The sequence below is a fragment of the Ochlerotatus camptorhynchus genome, unplaced genomic scaffold, assembly GCF_037179485.1.
Source record: "Ochlerotatus camptorhynchus isolate MF236.1 unplaced genomic scaffold, CSIRO-AGI_Acam_v1.1 ptg000259l, whole genome shotgun sequence".
Classification (NCBI taxonomy): Eukaryota; Metazoa; Arthropoda; class Insecta; order Diptera; family Culicidae; genus Ochlerotatus; species Ochlerotatus camptorhynchus.
Genome location: NW_027040749.1, coordinates 446,103 through 463,122, shown reverse-complemented (window position 1 = coordinate 463,122; position 17,020 = coordinate 446,103). Strand labels below are relative to the sequence as shown.

Below are 17,020 nucleotides of genomic sequence, written 5' to 3'. Positions count from 1 at the left end.
ATTTAATTCTCATACTGCCGTACTCTAGCGGAACTATCAACCTACCTTCTTCAGACTTTTCTCTAGTTAATAAATTATCACACTAAAGCTTCATGTTAGAGAGCATTTCCAACCAACTCTGAAAATCGTAAATTTGACGTATGAAGTAACATAAAACACTTTGAATGTAACTTTCGTTAATTTAAACATTTTCTCGAGGCTTGTTCACATCATAAATGTAGATAAGCATTTCAAAAGGTTCTATCTTTATTGATCGTTTCTCTTCATCGAATTAATATAAAAAAAGGTGATTAAGATAATCGATCAATACAATATTGATATTTGGATACCAAAAGAATACCTGTGTGGGATCATTTTGGTATTGCATTTGCTACACTAGATATTGGAATGATATTGTGGGAGAATTTTTTACGTCTAATGCATACCAATTTATGGTATCGAGATCAGTGCTGTTAATTTTCATATCATTCTATTGAAGATGAACCAATACAACCATTCAATCAATTCTGTAAAAACGAATTCTCACATGACCAACATTTGAAGAGTCTATTTCTCATTCGAAGCTCATCGTCACTGTCAATTGAGTCACTAACTATCATTTAATATACGACAGTGGAGTATGGAAGAAACCCAGAAAAAATGGTCCCGAACAGACAAGTCGACCCGATGTCAGATCAATCTAAGGCAAATTGAGAATCGATATCGACCCAATGTCGTGTTGTTGTCGGGCAAATTGTTAACATCGGGTTGGGGTTTGGTAGAAGTCAGGCTGGTGTCGGGTTGGCTTAGCTTTTTCGCCGGAATGTCGATCAGATCTCCGTTTATGTGTAGGTTACACTCAATTGAATGATATCAAGCGTTTCTTCGTCAAATGACTAAGCAACTGATCGAGATATTCGTTCCTGCTCGGGCAACGAAGTTGTTTTCTATAGTTTTCACAGTCTAAGTCCCAGGTTTGGTAAAAAATAAGCGATTTTTAAATTTACAAGCAATTGAACAGTTTCGGACCGTTTCCTATCCAATTTATATAGGTCTCCCGCAAATCCAGATCGTAAAAAATGCGTTCAAATTTGGAACAGTTGTTGGGGACCTCAACACGAATCGAAAAAGCTGTGGGGAGTAGGGGGATGTTATGTTGACCCACCCTAGTGTTCATACTATTCAATCCATCATTTACCGGACTAACGAGAAACAGGGACCTCATCGAGGAAGTCTAAACGAAGCGTTTTCGTATGAATGCTTGTATGAAAAAGTTGTTTCGTCTTGGTTACATTACATTTTAGGCGTTGTGATGTGAGTGCGTGAAAATGAATGGGAATCTGAAGCGTGTGCTTTGTTTTTCTGATTCGCACGCGAGTTTATTCTCTCACTGTTCGACAACGGGACTAGTTACAGCAATGCTAATGAATATATGTCATTTTAATTGTAGCTTGCTAGGCTAATGTATTTTTGATATGTTTTATTTAATAATCACACAATGAAGAAAGAGCTATTTTATTCCAGAAATTTTCATTTTTTCTTTTTGGAAATAATATCCAGTGCAGATTTCGGTAAAATTATGCAAATGATGTTTTAAGACCAACATACACCACCGAAAACCTTTTTAAAGCTTTAGGGCCTACCACTGCATTTCTCGGTTTCTTTCGAGGGCAAGAAAAATTGTATTATTGATCGTCGTATTTCATGCTGAAGCCAAAATACTTACCTTCAATGTATGTGCCGTTCGGTTTGTGTGCAAAGAAAGGAAGAGCTTCTAAAACAAAGAACATTATTCCTCAGCTAAATCTGCTAAGCTACAATTCGTTTGTATGTAAATTTTTATAATGGTTTGGCTGACTATCTTGGACCACCTGTTCACATATATTTCCCACGAATACCGGTTCAGTTTATTTATTCATACAATGTACTTACGTACCGCCAAGTTTATAAAGTCGATCTTCAATAAGTCTAGATAGAGCTGGAATTAGGGCGTAACAGCTTTTGTAAACAATGACTTCTCTCGATGATTTCTAGAAAGCCAAGGCTCGCCCACTCAAATCAACGTCACCATCGGGTAGGGGAAGACTTCCTCTTCCCGTTGGTTATGTTGGGTGGCGTGGGCGTGCCTTGAGTTTCGAGAAATCATCGAGAGAAGTCATTGTTTACAAAAGCTGTTTCGAAGTCTGGTTTTATCTCAAACACTAGATGGGATCTAATTGGTTTTTACTTTCACACGTCAAGCGAGCTAATTATCAGCGACTCAAGGTTTAGACTTCTGAGTGACGATAACGATTAATGTCGCTTTTTGGTATCGATTACTTTGGCTACCAACATGTTATCCTTCTTGCGGAGAATTTCCACATTAACCGAAATCAGCATTATCATACTTTCCTTAAAATATTTTTACGACTCCTAATAATAGTCAATTTAAAATAAGCATGAGTTCAAACTATCCGATTACAAACATGAAAAATATGCTGTTACCAAGCAACGCTACCAACAGTCATCTCAGGTAGCTTTTCCGCTTCTTCGCGCAAACTCATGCAGCGACCAAACCATCATCAAACTCTGCACCTCTGTCCTGTTATTCATAGCAAGTAGTCATTTTTCTACACATTCGTTCGTTCATTCATGCATTGTGCTGTTTCACCTTCCCTCTCATTATAACATTACACTTTTAATATTAGTTTTCATTACATTTCACTTACTCTTTTCGGTCTATTCGCTATGTTGTTGTGGTTGTTCTTGCTGTTGTTGTTGTTGATGGTACATTATAGATGCCTATAACCAATGCGCCAACAAGAGATCCACACGTTCACACATACACACACACACACACACCTGGTGACGAGGTGCCTCACCCGCAGCACTACACCGAAAAGCACAAATCTCGTACCTTCCAGTCACCCTCCTAGGCTGCTTCAGCCTGAGCTATGCTACACCAGGTTCAAGCGAAATCCACCGCACCGTAGATCGACCGACCGCCCGTGTGTGTTTGTCTCTACAGGCGATGATGCGACGAGGGTAAGGGGCTAGCAGAGAAAACGAGTTTCGCTTCGAATGTTTGTTGTAAGAAGCAAAAACTTTACACTAGGTACTTGCAGCGCTGGGTAATATCTTTTTTGCTTTTCTTCAATTTGCTCTTGTATTTTATTTTTTCGCCTTGGAAGCAAATCTTCTCACTTTTTTCTCTGATTGATTTCAATGCAATGTGAGCACTCTTCTTGGGTGAATTTTTCCCGATGATGGTACGAAACTTCAATCACAAGGAGATTCACTCCGATGCCTTCATGCCAAAAGCAACGTAGCAAGCACTTGAAACCACTTGAATGAAATGTAGACAACTGATCACAGATCTAAAACCCACGCGTTTTTTTTAGGAAAAACGGAAAGTAAATAAATCCAATCGAACAAACAAACCGATATCGCGAGAGAAAATAATTTCCGATCTGAGTGAATGGATTTTCTGTTTTGTTTGAACACTTCCCCGGTACTAGCTTGGAACAACTGCATACGGACGGCAATGCCTCTTTTGTTTTGGTCACCAACTTCGCCCAATCGGTCGTGCGATCGGTCAGTGCCAATTATTAGTCGTACGACTTGCCAGATCGGATTAAAAGAAAACCACTTCCGAAAACAACTTCAATCAGTAAAAACTTCGTCCCATCAGGTCTCTGATCACCATGCGCACATTCCTCGATTGGAAGGAAATGCCAACGCTCTATAGCCTGATTCAATCTGGGATTAAAAATCTAATCAAGAAACTCTGAAAATTACTTGACTACCACTTGACGTCACAAAAACTCGCAATATCACTGGACACACTATTACAGTCCCAGCGCGAAACCGCGCGGTACCAAATCTTCAGCTGATGCCCACTACTCTTCTGGTTAATACCATAACCAACAGAACGGGGAAGATGTGCACTGCTTTTGGGAGTTACATAAAAGTTTACCCCCAATGATAGGTACCACTTAGTACTAGAAGCATCTAAGCAAACCGTTCTTCAAACACAAAACAACGCGTCGCGAAACTTGACACAGTAGCCCGACACGATAGGGTGTGTGCGTGTTTACTCGCTGAGATAACTTTCGCGACTGATCCAAAACCTGCCAAACCGATTGAATGCTACTGACTGATGTGGGCAAATCTTACCTTAGGTTAATACACAACGAAGTAAGCAAGCGAGCGAGCGAACGAGCGAGCGAGCGGGGTGTGCAACATTAGAGCATATGCTCTCAGTCGATACAAACACTACTAGAAGAAGGCGGTAAAAGCGCAGAAGCTTTTTGCGGGAAGCTTTATGTTCAATTGACTGTCTATATGTAAGTCAAAAGCAGTACGGTGAGAGCATTAAAGCTCGCGGTTCGTATGTCGCACTACAGAGAGGAACTACAAGTGACATCGTTGAAGGTGTAGCTATGGGTTTTGAGGGGGTGTTTGCTTTCTATATACAGGTAAAATTCTATAAATGCGGTTAAATGGTAACACTTGGAACAAACCACGTTTTATACTTATACAGAACCCATATAGGGTATATGTACCAGTTATAGCTATATGTTCCTAATATGGTGTGAGATACCCACAGGCCATAATTGGACCACACCATAATTAGAACGTATAGCCATAGCTGGTACATCTACTCTACCATACACAGGATGGCCTAATCTGATAAGTTTCAAACGTATTAACTCGAGAGATGGAGAATAATGAAGAATATTGAGAGGTCCTGATCAGGCATGGAAAATCATTTGCATTCATTTCGTGCATTCATTTACATTCATTTGCTCCTAACTTTTTTCATCAACAGAACTCCGCAAAATAATGTATGAAGCTTTTGTAGGTTTTGTTATTAACTACAACTTTTGTCAACAACTCAAATCCGTATCTCTTATGCATGACGAACCAGAGCGAACAGAAGCCACTACTGTTTTTTAGTGAATGTATTTTACATTCACTGAAAAACAGTAACAAGTTCTGCCCGCTCTAATTCGTGATGCATAAGAGGTACAGATTTGAATAACAGGCAAAAGTTTTAACTAATAACAAATCCTAATAAAGCTTTATACATCATTTTGCGGAATGCTGTCGATAAAAAAGTTAGAGGCAAATGAATGTAAATGAATGCATGAAATGAATGTAAACGATTTTCCATGCCTGGTCCTGATTTCAATATGTTGTATGTTTAGGGTGAGTGGAGTGGTGGAGGAACTGAGACAATTTATTTATTGAAAAATAAATAAATGACGCATATGGTCTAAGCCAGGGAAAAGAGGAGCAGCAAAAAAAAATGGCGCATATATATTTTATATGTCAATCAATAGCTTTCCCCAACAAACAATGCGAGTTGAATAAAAGTAGAAGAAGCAAATTTTTTACTAAAAAAGCTCTTCTTCAATTTTCAATGCTTGTTGGATCAATCTCATGGATCTAATATTGGGCCCATCGCTCAAAATCTGCTATTAATCAATTTTATCTAGATGAACGCCTCATTGGGACCGTACTAATGGATATTTTGGTCGCTATTGAAAATGTAGACGATTGCTGAATTTATGTATGGGCCCAAATTTGAGGCATTTAGGCCGACATTACATCCATTTCCCCTATGTGATTAAATTGTAAACAGTTTTCGCCAACTCGCCCTCCTTTAATAGGAACACTGTGGCGAGCGCAGGGGTGTCCATTAGACTGATGCAAATTTTGACATTTTCGCTCCACAGTGCTCAAACGGTTTCAACCGTTTGCTGCTGCGTTCAGGCTGTTGCTGGTTCGAGGAAAGTGTTCGACGGAAGGCTGGTCCGGTAATACGGATTAGGAGGCGGATTGGTGGAGTGATACGAAGATAAGGTGGTGGTTAACATCCGCAGGTGATGCGCTATAACTTGCGTGACGGTTTCAATCGGTGGCGGTGATAGAAGAAGAAAGAAAAAGCGTGATTGAGACTGCTTTTGGCAGGATTGCTGCTGAAGGGGCGAAGGGTCTATGCGGGGAGGCCCAGTGTGCATATGTGTGCGAGGGGAGCGCAAGGGTAGCTGCGTTTAAGAGTGGAAATTGTGGATTCCACGCCGAACGGTAGCGATAATTTCGAGTGCGAGAAGGCAGGAAAGGGGAAAAAAAGAAGAAGCTGATAGTGCGGGGAAAATAAAAAGCCAAAAATATAGCGGCAAACAGTAGTGTGTGAGTGAGCACCCTAAAGGAATACAGAGTAAAGCGGTGGTGAAATTCTGTGAGACGAAGAGAGTAGAAAGAGAAGCAAAAAGAAAACGGTGAAAGAAAGCGGCAGCGGTTTTAATGCAGCGACAACCGATAGTAGGAGAGTGAGTGCCAGATAGGTGTTTCAACTTCTCGTATTTAGTAGGGGTTAAAAGAGAAAAAGAAGGAGAAGAACAGTGAAGTCCGACCGCAACGCGGTCCGCAAAAAAATAGTTTCCCTAGAAGCCCTTCAATTTAGAGAAGAGGAAGCAAGTGCTGAGTGGATGCGATGATGCGCGTTGGTGTCGGCCAAATGTTGTAAAGGATCGTGATCGGATTTACCGGGAAATACCGATTGGAGCTTACGGCCATTAAGGACAGGTAAGTAATTGGTCCATCAAGGTAAGATAAATTAATAAACATATAAAGTATCCGTTTGATTTTGGCAACACGTTCTCAGTATATTTAAACTGCTTGTGCTCTGCAGTTATGTTATTAAATTCTGTTTAATAATTTTCTTAGATTTTCAGTAAAATTGTGGAGCTTTAAACGTCACCTGCAGGCCTGTTCTGCGAGTAGTATGGCTCTCTGTCGCTAGTAGGGTGACGGTGGTCGCCTCGTGTGAGGTGACTCTTCATTTGATTGCACGGAGAGTCACCCCGCTAGTGCGTGACTTTTGTTGACTCATTGGTGGTGGAGATTCGCACGACTCGCGGAATAGGTCAGATGATAAGATTTGCATTTATTAAAGATTTTGAAAAGCTAAGAAGGCAAAATTGTGTTGACAAAATCTAACGGGTAATGCCGATATTAAAAAAATATATATATATATACACACATTAAATGCAAAGGGGAGGGATGGGACCACCAGGGCACCGGATTGAAGCGATTTGGATGGGGAGAGTGGAATTGCCAACTCCCTGTCATTAACATTTCGTGAATTGACGGCGGGCTCTTCTCCCCACTCATTGGGACGTTCCCTCGTATGATGGCTTGCTCTACATCGGGTTGTAGGATTTTATCATTGGAAGGCGATTCTCCTGATCCCGCAGATTGCGCGTAAGTGTATCTGCTTACGGGTCCGCCCCTCCGTTTTTGGCCCTTCTTACAATGGTAAATTGAATACAACCAGGTATCGTACTTGATCAAGTCATACTTGGAGGATGATCCACTGTCTAATGGCTGTGCCTTGCAACAATGAGTGGTATCCTTTACATACATACATACATACATACATACATACATACACAGTGCTCAAACGGTTTCAACCCGGGTAATGATTAGTCTCCCAAAATTTGAACTCATTTGAAAAGAAACTGACATAGCACAAACCATTTGAAGTTTATATGAAAATTACTGTGAGAAATCCAAACTTTTTGTTCATTGTCTTCTTACCTTTTCGCATATGGCACTGTTCAAAAATTCAAAAGCTATACTTATGGAAAATTTTCTTAGCTTCAACTTAGCAGAATATAGTTGTTGAGCCAAACGTCAAATAAAATAGTTACTAATTGTTTAAGAGATTGATAATCTTATGGCATGATCAAGCAACTGTTTTGTGAGCAACACTGTATCTTGCAGTGTGACATAGTAGCCATGATTTTTGTGCTCTATTCCAAGCGCCAGAAACACCAATGTTGCCTGCTGAACAGTTGATTGAGCATAATCGTAAGACATTAGTGGCTTGAATTATTGATAACTTTTGATGCTTACATTATATTGAAAAGTGATTCAGGACAAAGTTGTAGCTGAGAAAATTTTCTACGAGCACAGTTATCATTTTTTAAAGCAGAGCGATTTGGTAAATTGTTAGATGGATATGAACAAAACATTTGGTTTTCCTATAGTAATTTCCATATAAACTTTAAATGGTTTGTGCGAAGTTAGTTTCTTATCAAATGAGTTCAAATTTTGGGAGACTAATCAGGACCCGATTTGGAACCGTTTGAGCACTGTGGAGCGAAAATGACAAAATTTGCATCAGTCTAGTGTCCATGCATTCCCTCCAAATTATTTAAAGTTCGCATCCCATGCGCCCTCCACATATATTAAGCTATCCAAACAATCGTAAAATGTATGTAGACATCCCACACTCCCTGTTATTTGCAATTTAATCTTTCTATATTTTCAAATAAGAACGATAGTCACTTAATCCACCTACTACTTCTAAATCATCTAACAAATCATCAAGTTTTTATCGACACCCTAAACGCCCTGCTGTTACAGTTCAACCTCCAAACTAATTTTTTTAGAGATCTGCGCCCTTCTGATACTTCAAAGTCATTAAAAAAAAATCAGCAAATCTTCTAAAGACACCTGAACGCCTTGTTGTTGCTCAACCTCCCAAGATTTCAAAAGAGATCAAAACCCGAGCAAAGTTCAGCATCAAAATGACAGCAAATTGAAATCGAGATTTGATATCAACATCAAACTGAAATCATAAATTAATTTCAGTTTACGCAATTAACATATTTGATACCAAATTTTGTTATCATTTTGCTGTACATTTGCTCTTCAAAAATATGTTGTTGTGGGTTTGTTTTCATTGCTTTAGCATAACATCAAATTGAATACTCGTTATCAACAGGAAAAATTGATATCAAATTGAGTTTTCAGTTTGTTCTGACTGATAGCAGAAATAGTTTTCAATGTGATGTCACAGGAAGATTTTTTTGCTCTCGATTTTGATATTTTAAAGGTTAAAACGACCAAAATGACAGCAACCTGAGCAATCATTATCAACGAAATCACAACATCAAATTTAGATTTCAATTTGATCTCAGACTTTGCTCGGGAAGTCACCTAGAACGTCTTGCTGCTTCTCAAAAATCATCCACAATATCAAAAATGTTCTGTAGACACCTCAAACGTCCTGCTGTTTTAGATCAAACTAACATAATTTGGTGATCTGTAGTCATCCTCAAAGCTGTTACTTTTTTATCTAGTTTATTTGAAAGGCTCAATCGCGTTAGCTATACGGAGCCGACTATTCATTGTTCATTGTCTTATAACAACATTCACTTAATTCTATTTCTAGTAGGAATTGGGCCGAATACTCGCTGCTTACCCGAGGTTAGAGGGGTACATTGTCGAAGGATAGGATCAAGGGAGGAGCTTGGGGGTTGGGTCTTGTTGTCTCATTCGAGGATTATCGCCAGTATGAATGGTAGTGCGGATCAAGATTCGGCTGGGGCTCAACCAGCTATGGTGACCAGTGGGCGACGATGAGACTCATCGAGACGGGGGACAAGACAATTTGCAGAAACACATTAATCGACTGCATATAGCAGAGATCGCGAGTTTCCAACACGTCTCTGATAGGGATATAGGGGTTTCTTCCTTTTGCCTCGAGGATATTCAAAAGTCACTCTACGGTGGCGTCATTATCCGTACATTTCCAAACTGCGTGATCGATGTCATCGTAACCGTTCCCACACCGACATATGTTGCTGTCCACGAGGTTTATTCTATTAAGATGAGCATCTAGCTAGTAGTGGTTGCAAAATAGCCATTCCTTGCTACTAGCCATCCAAAAAATCATGGAATTTCTTATGAAACCTCTAACGCCCTGTTGTTGCAGAAGAACCTCCCAAAAATTAAGTATGAGTTTTATAGTTTTCCTGTAACTTCAAAGTAATTTTAAAAATTGTCAAATTTTTTAAGACTCTCTATTCAACCTCCTCCAATATTCAATAATCACTTAGAACGTCCTCATGTCACGTGAACATTATCCAAAAAAAATCAGTAAGATTCTATTGACAACCTAAACGCCCTGTTGTTGTAGATTAAGCTCCACAATATTTGGGAGATCTGAAGTCATCCTTAACGTTTTTCTGCTACTTCAAAGTCATAAATAACATCATGACATTTCTGAAGGCACCTCAAACACCCTATTGTTGCAAATCAACGTTTCAAAACGATGGTATAAGTTCAATTAGCATCTTTAATTAGCTACTTCAAAGTCATCCAAAAAATCAGCAAATTTCTAAAGACACATTAAATGCCTTGTTGTTGCAGTTCAACCTCCCAAAATTTAAAACCAGATCAATAGTCACTTTGAACGACCTCCTGCTGCTTCACAATTATCCAACAAATCATCTACTTTCGATAGACACCTCAAACTTCCTGCTGTTACAGATCAAACTAACATAATTTGTTTAGGTGATGTGTAGTCATCCTTAAAGCCATCTTCTTCTTTTTTCCTTTATTTAACGTCGGTCTATGTTCCGCAATCTAGTGCCAATCACCGACGGTTGCCATCCATTGACGACAATCGAATGTGCAGGAAGGCAGCTTCCACACCTGCGTAGGATATCGCTCCCATACATCAACACACATGGGCCGGGACCAAAGGCTTTAATTTTCTTTCCGAAAGAAGACGTGACCAGAGATTTTTATGCCTCAGAAAAATCCCACTGACCTTGGCTGAGATTGAACCCAGACCTATTGGGGTGAGAAAGCAGTCACGCTTACCACTACACCACCGGTGCCGACTTAAAGCCATCTTTCTACTTCAAAATTTTCTTATGACTCCTCTAACGCCCTGTTGCTGCAGACCGACCTCCAACAAAATATTATGAGCTTTATAGTCTTCCTGCTACTTCAAAGACTAGCATAAATCATCGAATTTATAAAGACACCTTACATGCCTTGTTGTTGCAGTTCAACCATCGACCAACCGACATGAAACTTAATCTTAACTCTTGATCGAGAATTAATAACGGCAGATTTAAATGTGCAGCGATCCCATCTGTCAAAATCATAGAAAATTTTTTATCTAGATAAAAATAATTTGCCCGGAATAGATTAGACACGAACCAACTCATTAATTTTGTATGCGATACACATTTTTCGCAAACATGGCAGCAGATGTCAGTTTTGTGCTTTGATCAGAAATTTGATGATACTTTGTATAGTCATTCATGTCAGTTTGTCGGTGGTTCAACCGTCCAAAATATTAAAAGGTCAGTTAGAACGTTCTCCTGCTACTTGAAAATTATTCAATAATCAGAATGTTTCTATAAACACCCTAAACGTATGTAAATGGTTTTCCAAAATTATTCTGACATAATCTAATACCGCAACTATAGGTACAGCACTGGAACACCTACCCTATTATTTAAATTATAATAAATATTTTTTACAAATAGGGTTTATGATCTAATGTCCGTCCTACTAAGCACATCCCGCACTTTACCCCTCTTTTTTGAAAGGGTTTGAACAAAACATGGAATGTTTTCATCAAATATAACTTTATTCACCTTTCCATACGTACCGTTGAATTTGATAAAGAGTCAATCAATGGTGAGATATTATTAAAAATCTAACACTGCTTCTTCATTCTAAATTCGTCCTACGAGTTTCAATTCCGTCCTAACGCATTGAAACGCCATTAGATTTTCTTCGTCCTACGGATGATGGTAGAAAAAGTGGATTCGCTAAGAGCGCTTCTTTTGTTTTGAGAACAATGAGTCTAAATATTCATACCATGCGCTGTAATAGGCTTCATGTTGTAGCTTATGAACTAACGGATCGGATCAAACGTATTAGTGTTTTGTGCATGGTGAAATCATTGATATTATAGATGATTTCTGCTCGATAGAACGGAAATGGGCGATTACGACGAAGTAGCGCTCTTCTCTATTCACATTTAAAAAAAAATAGTTTTTGAATACAAGTCTATTCCTACTGAGAATGAGTCGAGTTTCGAATGCCTTTGGATACGGTTGTGTTTTAAGTTTGTTCTCTGTTTTGTGCGTGCATTCGTTTTCATAGTTTTCGGCTGCTTTTGCCGGATTAGCGCTGGCACTCTGCCTCCCGGACGGTTTTACGTGTGTGAGTGGTGGTTTTCTCGCTTGCCGAGAAGTTTTAGAATCGAGAAAGAAAACATGATTCATCATGTTTGCAAAATTGTAAGCATCAGAAGATTTGGCGCTATCTGCGTGGTTTGATTTTTTCTCCTGGACCAGAAATTTGTGGCATCGCGAGTGAAAATTTTAATTTCAGTTTATTTACGTGGTGATGAGAACGGCGCTGATCTATGTTAGGGTTTTGCGATGTGCATTGCTTTTGTGCACGGAGTTACTTGAAAGAGAAAAGCGAATAAAAGTGATATTTGGTTGTTGTGTGGTTGGAGTCGCTGGAGGAGGGATTGTTTGGGGATGGCTAGAGAGAAGTATGCGTGGGAGCATCGGGAATGCGCTCCCGGGTGAAGTGATTTGGTGAGTACGTTCCAGTTGAAGATTGTTGACAAGTGTATTTGTGGTGATGCAAGTTATGGTTTTGATGACGCATGGCTTCAAACATTTTGTGTATCCAAATAAAACATATTACATACTAAATACGCACAGGGCATCGTCTGCTGACCATTGCCGCGGGTATATCGTGGGAGTCCCAGGTACCCGGTTCAAGCTTTAATTGGCGGCGGTGACTCTTCTTGACCTTCTACCCCCTGAGTAGTTAGTGTGAATAAGGGCGTCTATGTGATGTTTTGCTGTACCTGTTGTGGACAGCTAGTGCATCCTGTTCCGTTAACTTGTTGAGGACACCCTGTCTTGCCTCAAAAGTTACTCTTTTTGAAGTACTAGTCTTCACAACATAAAGGGCACCATTACGGAGCATGAGATTTGATCAAACTATTCGCAGTTCTACTTGTCCAACGCCCCCGGCTGGGTGAGGGATAGGGGATGACACACACACACACACACACACACAAGTCTATTCCTACTAAGAACAATTCGTAGTTTATTTTCTGTACACTGGTGTCAACAAAACTGGATGGGGTCTTCAGATCTACAATGTTTTAAGAATGAATAAAATATGAATAAAATACTGAATAACACAAAAACCAGTTTTAATGAGCTGGTTGGAAATTATAGCTTTAGTGTGATAATTTATTAGCTAGAGAAAGGTCTGAAGATGGTAGGTTGATAGTTCCGCTAGAGTACGACAGTATTATAATTGAATAGAAGTTGAAAATGAGTGAAGGGCCATTAATGCGACAGTACTAGTCAAACGCACACGTTTTTACTTAACTTATACATTAATGGATGAGGAGACTTGAAGTATTTCTTCAAATCTAATCTACAGGCAAATAAGTGCGCGTTTGACTTGCTCATATAGGGTAATTGATTCTGGTTGGACCTATCGAAAAACTGATGATGGTTGAACCTATTTTTTCAATCGCTAGTTTAGTCAATCTTCGCTAATTTTTTTTTTCAAAGATCACTTTACTATCATAAAAAAACTCTTTTTCTTCAATTTGCATGGGTGTTTTATAGAAAAAAAAACTTCAAAACAATTGAGTTTCAATGTGTTTTCAAAACAGTTCACTTTCCACGCATTTGCTCGTCATCATGCCTTACTTTCAAACATACAAAAAAGGAATATTTTTTACATTTATTTTTATTTTCATGCAGTAAAATACTGCTTTAAGGTGTAAACAACACGTTAGTACGCCATTTATCCATTGGTTTCACTAAAATGATTGAATAATTGACGAAATTCGAATAGATAAATATGATCATGGTTGGACCTACGCATGATGATGGTTGGACCTATGTGTTTCCTAAGACGGCCGCTAGGTGCGCTTCGGTTTGTCTACATCCTTCATGCGCAGCTGATTTGAAATTCGATTTCGTTTTGGCCGAGTGATCAGTTTCTTCGATTGAAAAAATGGCTAAAGAAAAGAGTTATACGGTCGAAAATGTTCAAGAGGCTGTTCTTTTAGCAAGAAATAAATCACTTACCGCGTATCAGGCACAGAAAAGGAACAATATTCCGAAAACGACACTTCACGCAAAAATTAAGGGAAGCCACGGCAAGAAATATGGAAGGGAAATAGTGTTGAGTGTTGATTTGGAGAACCAGCTAGCGTATTGGGTTTGTATGTGCGCTGCTTCTTGCTGTGCCAAGACGGCCAAAAAGATCTGGGAAGCTGCTAAAGACCTTGCGTCACGAAATTTTAAAGGAGGAATTCCATCGTCAGGTTGGCTGAAAGGGTAACTAGCTATTTCCGAACTACCACGAAAGCGCCGAAAGAATCTGTTAATATGAATTTACATTAAGCACTTCGCATACACCTTCAATGTGTGAATTAATTTAAAATAAAATGTTAACAAACTAAAAATTGCTAACTGCAACATATTTCCGAAAAAAAAACTCCTAGGAGAAAAAAGAACTATAGAACCGGAATTAAGATCTGATATTCTGGCATTTTAAGCCCCTAAATTCCCCAGGGGCACCCAGAACATGCCCGGAAGTGGCCAATGTGGTCCAAGGCACTCAATTTTGTTATTGATCTTGTTATCGAATGATAGGTTTTATTCCTTCCATGTCAAAATTAGCTCCATGTTCCATATACCCTGGAACTTGTTGCGGCCGTATCTCCGGAACCAGTTGACCGATTCCAAAAATATTCGATAGCTTTCAATGGGACCACAATACCTATAGTTTGACGTTTAAAATTTTCCAAATCGCGTCAATGATTTTCCGAGAAAATGAGCCATGATGAATAGCTAATGCGTGGAAAGTGAACTTTTTTAAAAACGAAGGTAAACTCAAATTTCTTGATTTTTTTAAATAGCAAATTCATAAAAACTGTATAAAAAGGGTTTTTTCATGATACCAATAAGGTCTAAACAAAATTTTTGAACAAATATGGGCTAAACTAGCATTTGCAAAAATAGGTCCAACCATCATCATTTTTTAGGTCCAACCAAGATCAGTATAGGTCCAACCAACATCATAATTCTTTGCTGAATAAAAACCTTTTATAAAATCATTTGTTCATGATATTTAACTTTTTATGTTATTATTAGAAACAGGAAAGGTAGATCTTTCCCCTAATCACGCATTTTTTATAATTATATGTTGAATTCATAAAACAAATACGACATGAATGTTGACGTCGTGTGAAACCGGCTTAAATAGGTCCAACCATCATCAGTTACCCTACTGCCAGCGGCTGTGGAATAGTTATAGGGACAATACAATTCTTCTTTGCTCAACTATTGTGTTGCTCCTCTCGTCATGACCAACGTAGTCATCTCAGAGAGAAAGCAATAGGTTGGAGTTGCGTGCAGTACCATCATCAGCAATGTTGACGTGTACTCCCGCCTTGAGTTGTTACATTCAAAGTGTTTTTATGTTACTTCATACGTGAAGTTTACGATTTTCGGAGCTGGTTGGAAATGCTATCTAACATGAAGCTTTAGTGTGATAATTTATTCACTAGAGAAAGGTCTGAAGAGGGTAGGTTGATAGTTCCGCTAGAGTACGGCAGTATTACATTTAATAGAACTTGAAAATGAGCTAAAGGCCATTAATGCGACAGTACTAGTCCAGTTTTAAAGACTTAAAAGTTCCGAAGGCAAACCAGCCCTAGGCTAAAAGCCTCCCTAATAAAGAAAACCTATCTAAAACCAGTTTTAAGGTAGTGCTGCGAGAAAAACAATTAGACTTGTCCACTTTGAAAAGTTTGAAGAATTTTCTTGCTCTCGAACTTTAAAAAAATCAAATTGAAGTTTCAAATGTTCATTGTAATATATTTACTGGACTGATACTTATGTACGTGGAAAAAATACAACATATAAATAAATTACACTCACTTTTTAAATATATTATATTATCATCCAATAAGCACTCATTCTGCTGTTGTCTCAGTAATCGATGTACCCTAACAAAGCACTATGAACTTTCCATTTTTGCAATCATTATAATTCCACGTCCAATTACGCATCGGATCATTCAAGACATAAACCAACTGTTTGGTTCTCCATTCATCCATCGGCTGTACGATATTTTCTCCTGGTCAGGCAACCACCGGAAAACTCCATATTCAGCTAAGTTGTTCGCGCCTAGCCAAAAGCCACAGGCACCATGCATCTCGTAACAGACTTTCGATTCCTCTAAATATTCGACCTTGGAATTGGATTCCTCTTCAGATCGTATCGTAGCTAGATGCATTCCCTTTTCGTTACAATAATCGTTCGCCGCAAACCAATCAAGCTAATAAAATCAATAAAAGAAATTGTTTGTGTCAAATTAAAAAAAAATATCGAGTGTTTACACCGATACTTACCTTTATTTTGAAAACATGGTATTGTTTGACACCAATTGGAATTGCTGCTCCAAACAGAAAAAAAAATCTGTTGTTAGCACGAGCACGACCAGTACAGCTAAGAAATGTTTTAGGTGCAACATTTTTCCTCCAATCAGCTGATTTTCTGAACTACGGTCGAATATAAATCGAAACGGAATAGCTTAGAATCAGTCGTTGTGAAATTTCCAGTCATCGATCAGCGTCCATCATCAGTCGAGGGGAAATACACACAATATGGAAAAATTCTAATAGCTTAAAGGCATCCGCTAATACTAGACGCGATATTTATTGTTTTTAAATTTGAAGCACTAAAAACTGATAAGCAGAAACTGGAATCAAGTTTTAAAACCGACCCTGTAAAATATCTTTGCCAAATGTTTTTTTTTCTTTCAGAAGCGGACTATTTATCACTACTATTGATGCCAAACATGATCGGAATTTGATACGAGGATAATACTTATTAGAGTTCTCCGCCATTAACCGTTAAATAACAGTAAAAAAAGTAATCATTGTAACAAAATACATGTAGGATAAAGCAAGAGAATTTTAGCAACTAGATTTAAAGAACACATAGTGGAGGTTAGTAAGGCGAACAAGCAAGAAAACAAAGGCTTAACATATGATAATCAAAGGTTGCAGAACGCATCTTCACAGAAGATCACCAACTATCGACGGAGGACATCACGATTTAACCAACCGTATCGAAATATATAAAATGAAAGGTATTTGAAACTATTTTTAGTAAAA

General features: G+C 38.6%; 2 protein-coding genes across 2 annotated transcripts in view; both read right to left on the bottom strand.

Moving 5' to 3' along the window:
- LOC135705160 (diacylglycerol lipase-beta-like) overlaps positions 1–4,100 on the bottom strand; it is a 116,031-nt gene extending 111,931 nt beyond the window's left edge. Inside the window, exon 1 of the mRNA XM_065226750.1 lies at positions 2,688–4,100. The gene's annotated coding sequence lies outside the window, so the exon portion shown is untranslated. The remainder of the gene's footprint in view (positions 1–2,687) is intronic.
- The window catches only part of LOC135705161 (ATPase WRNIP1-like), a 293,614-nt gene that overhangs the window by 115,516 nt on the left and 161,078 nt on the right, over positions 1–17,020 (bottom strand). The gene's annotated exons all lie outside the window — the stretch shown is intronic.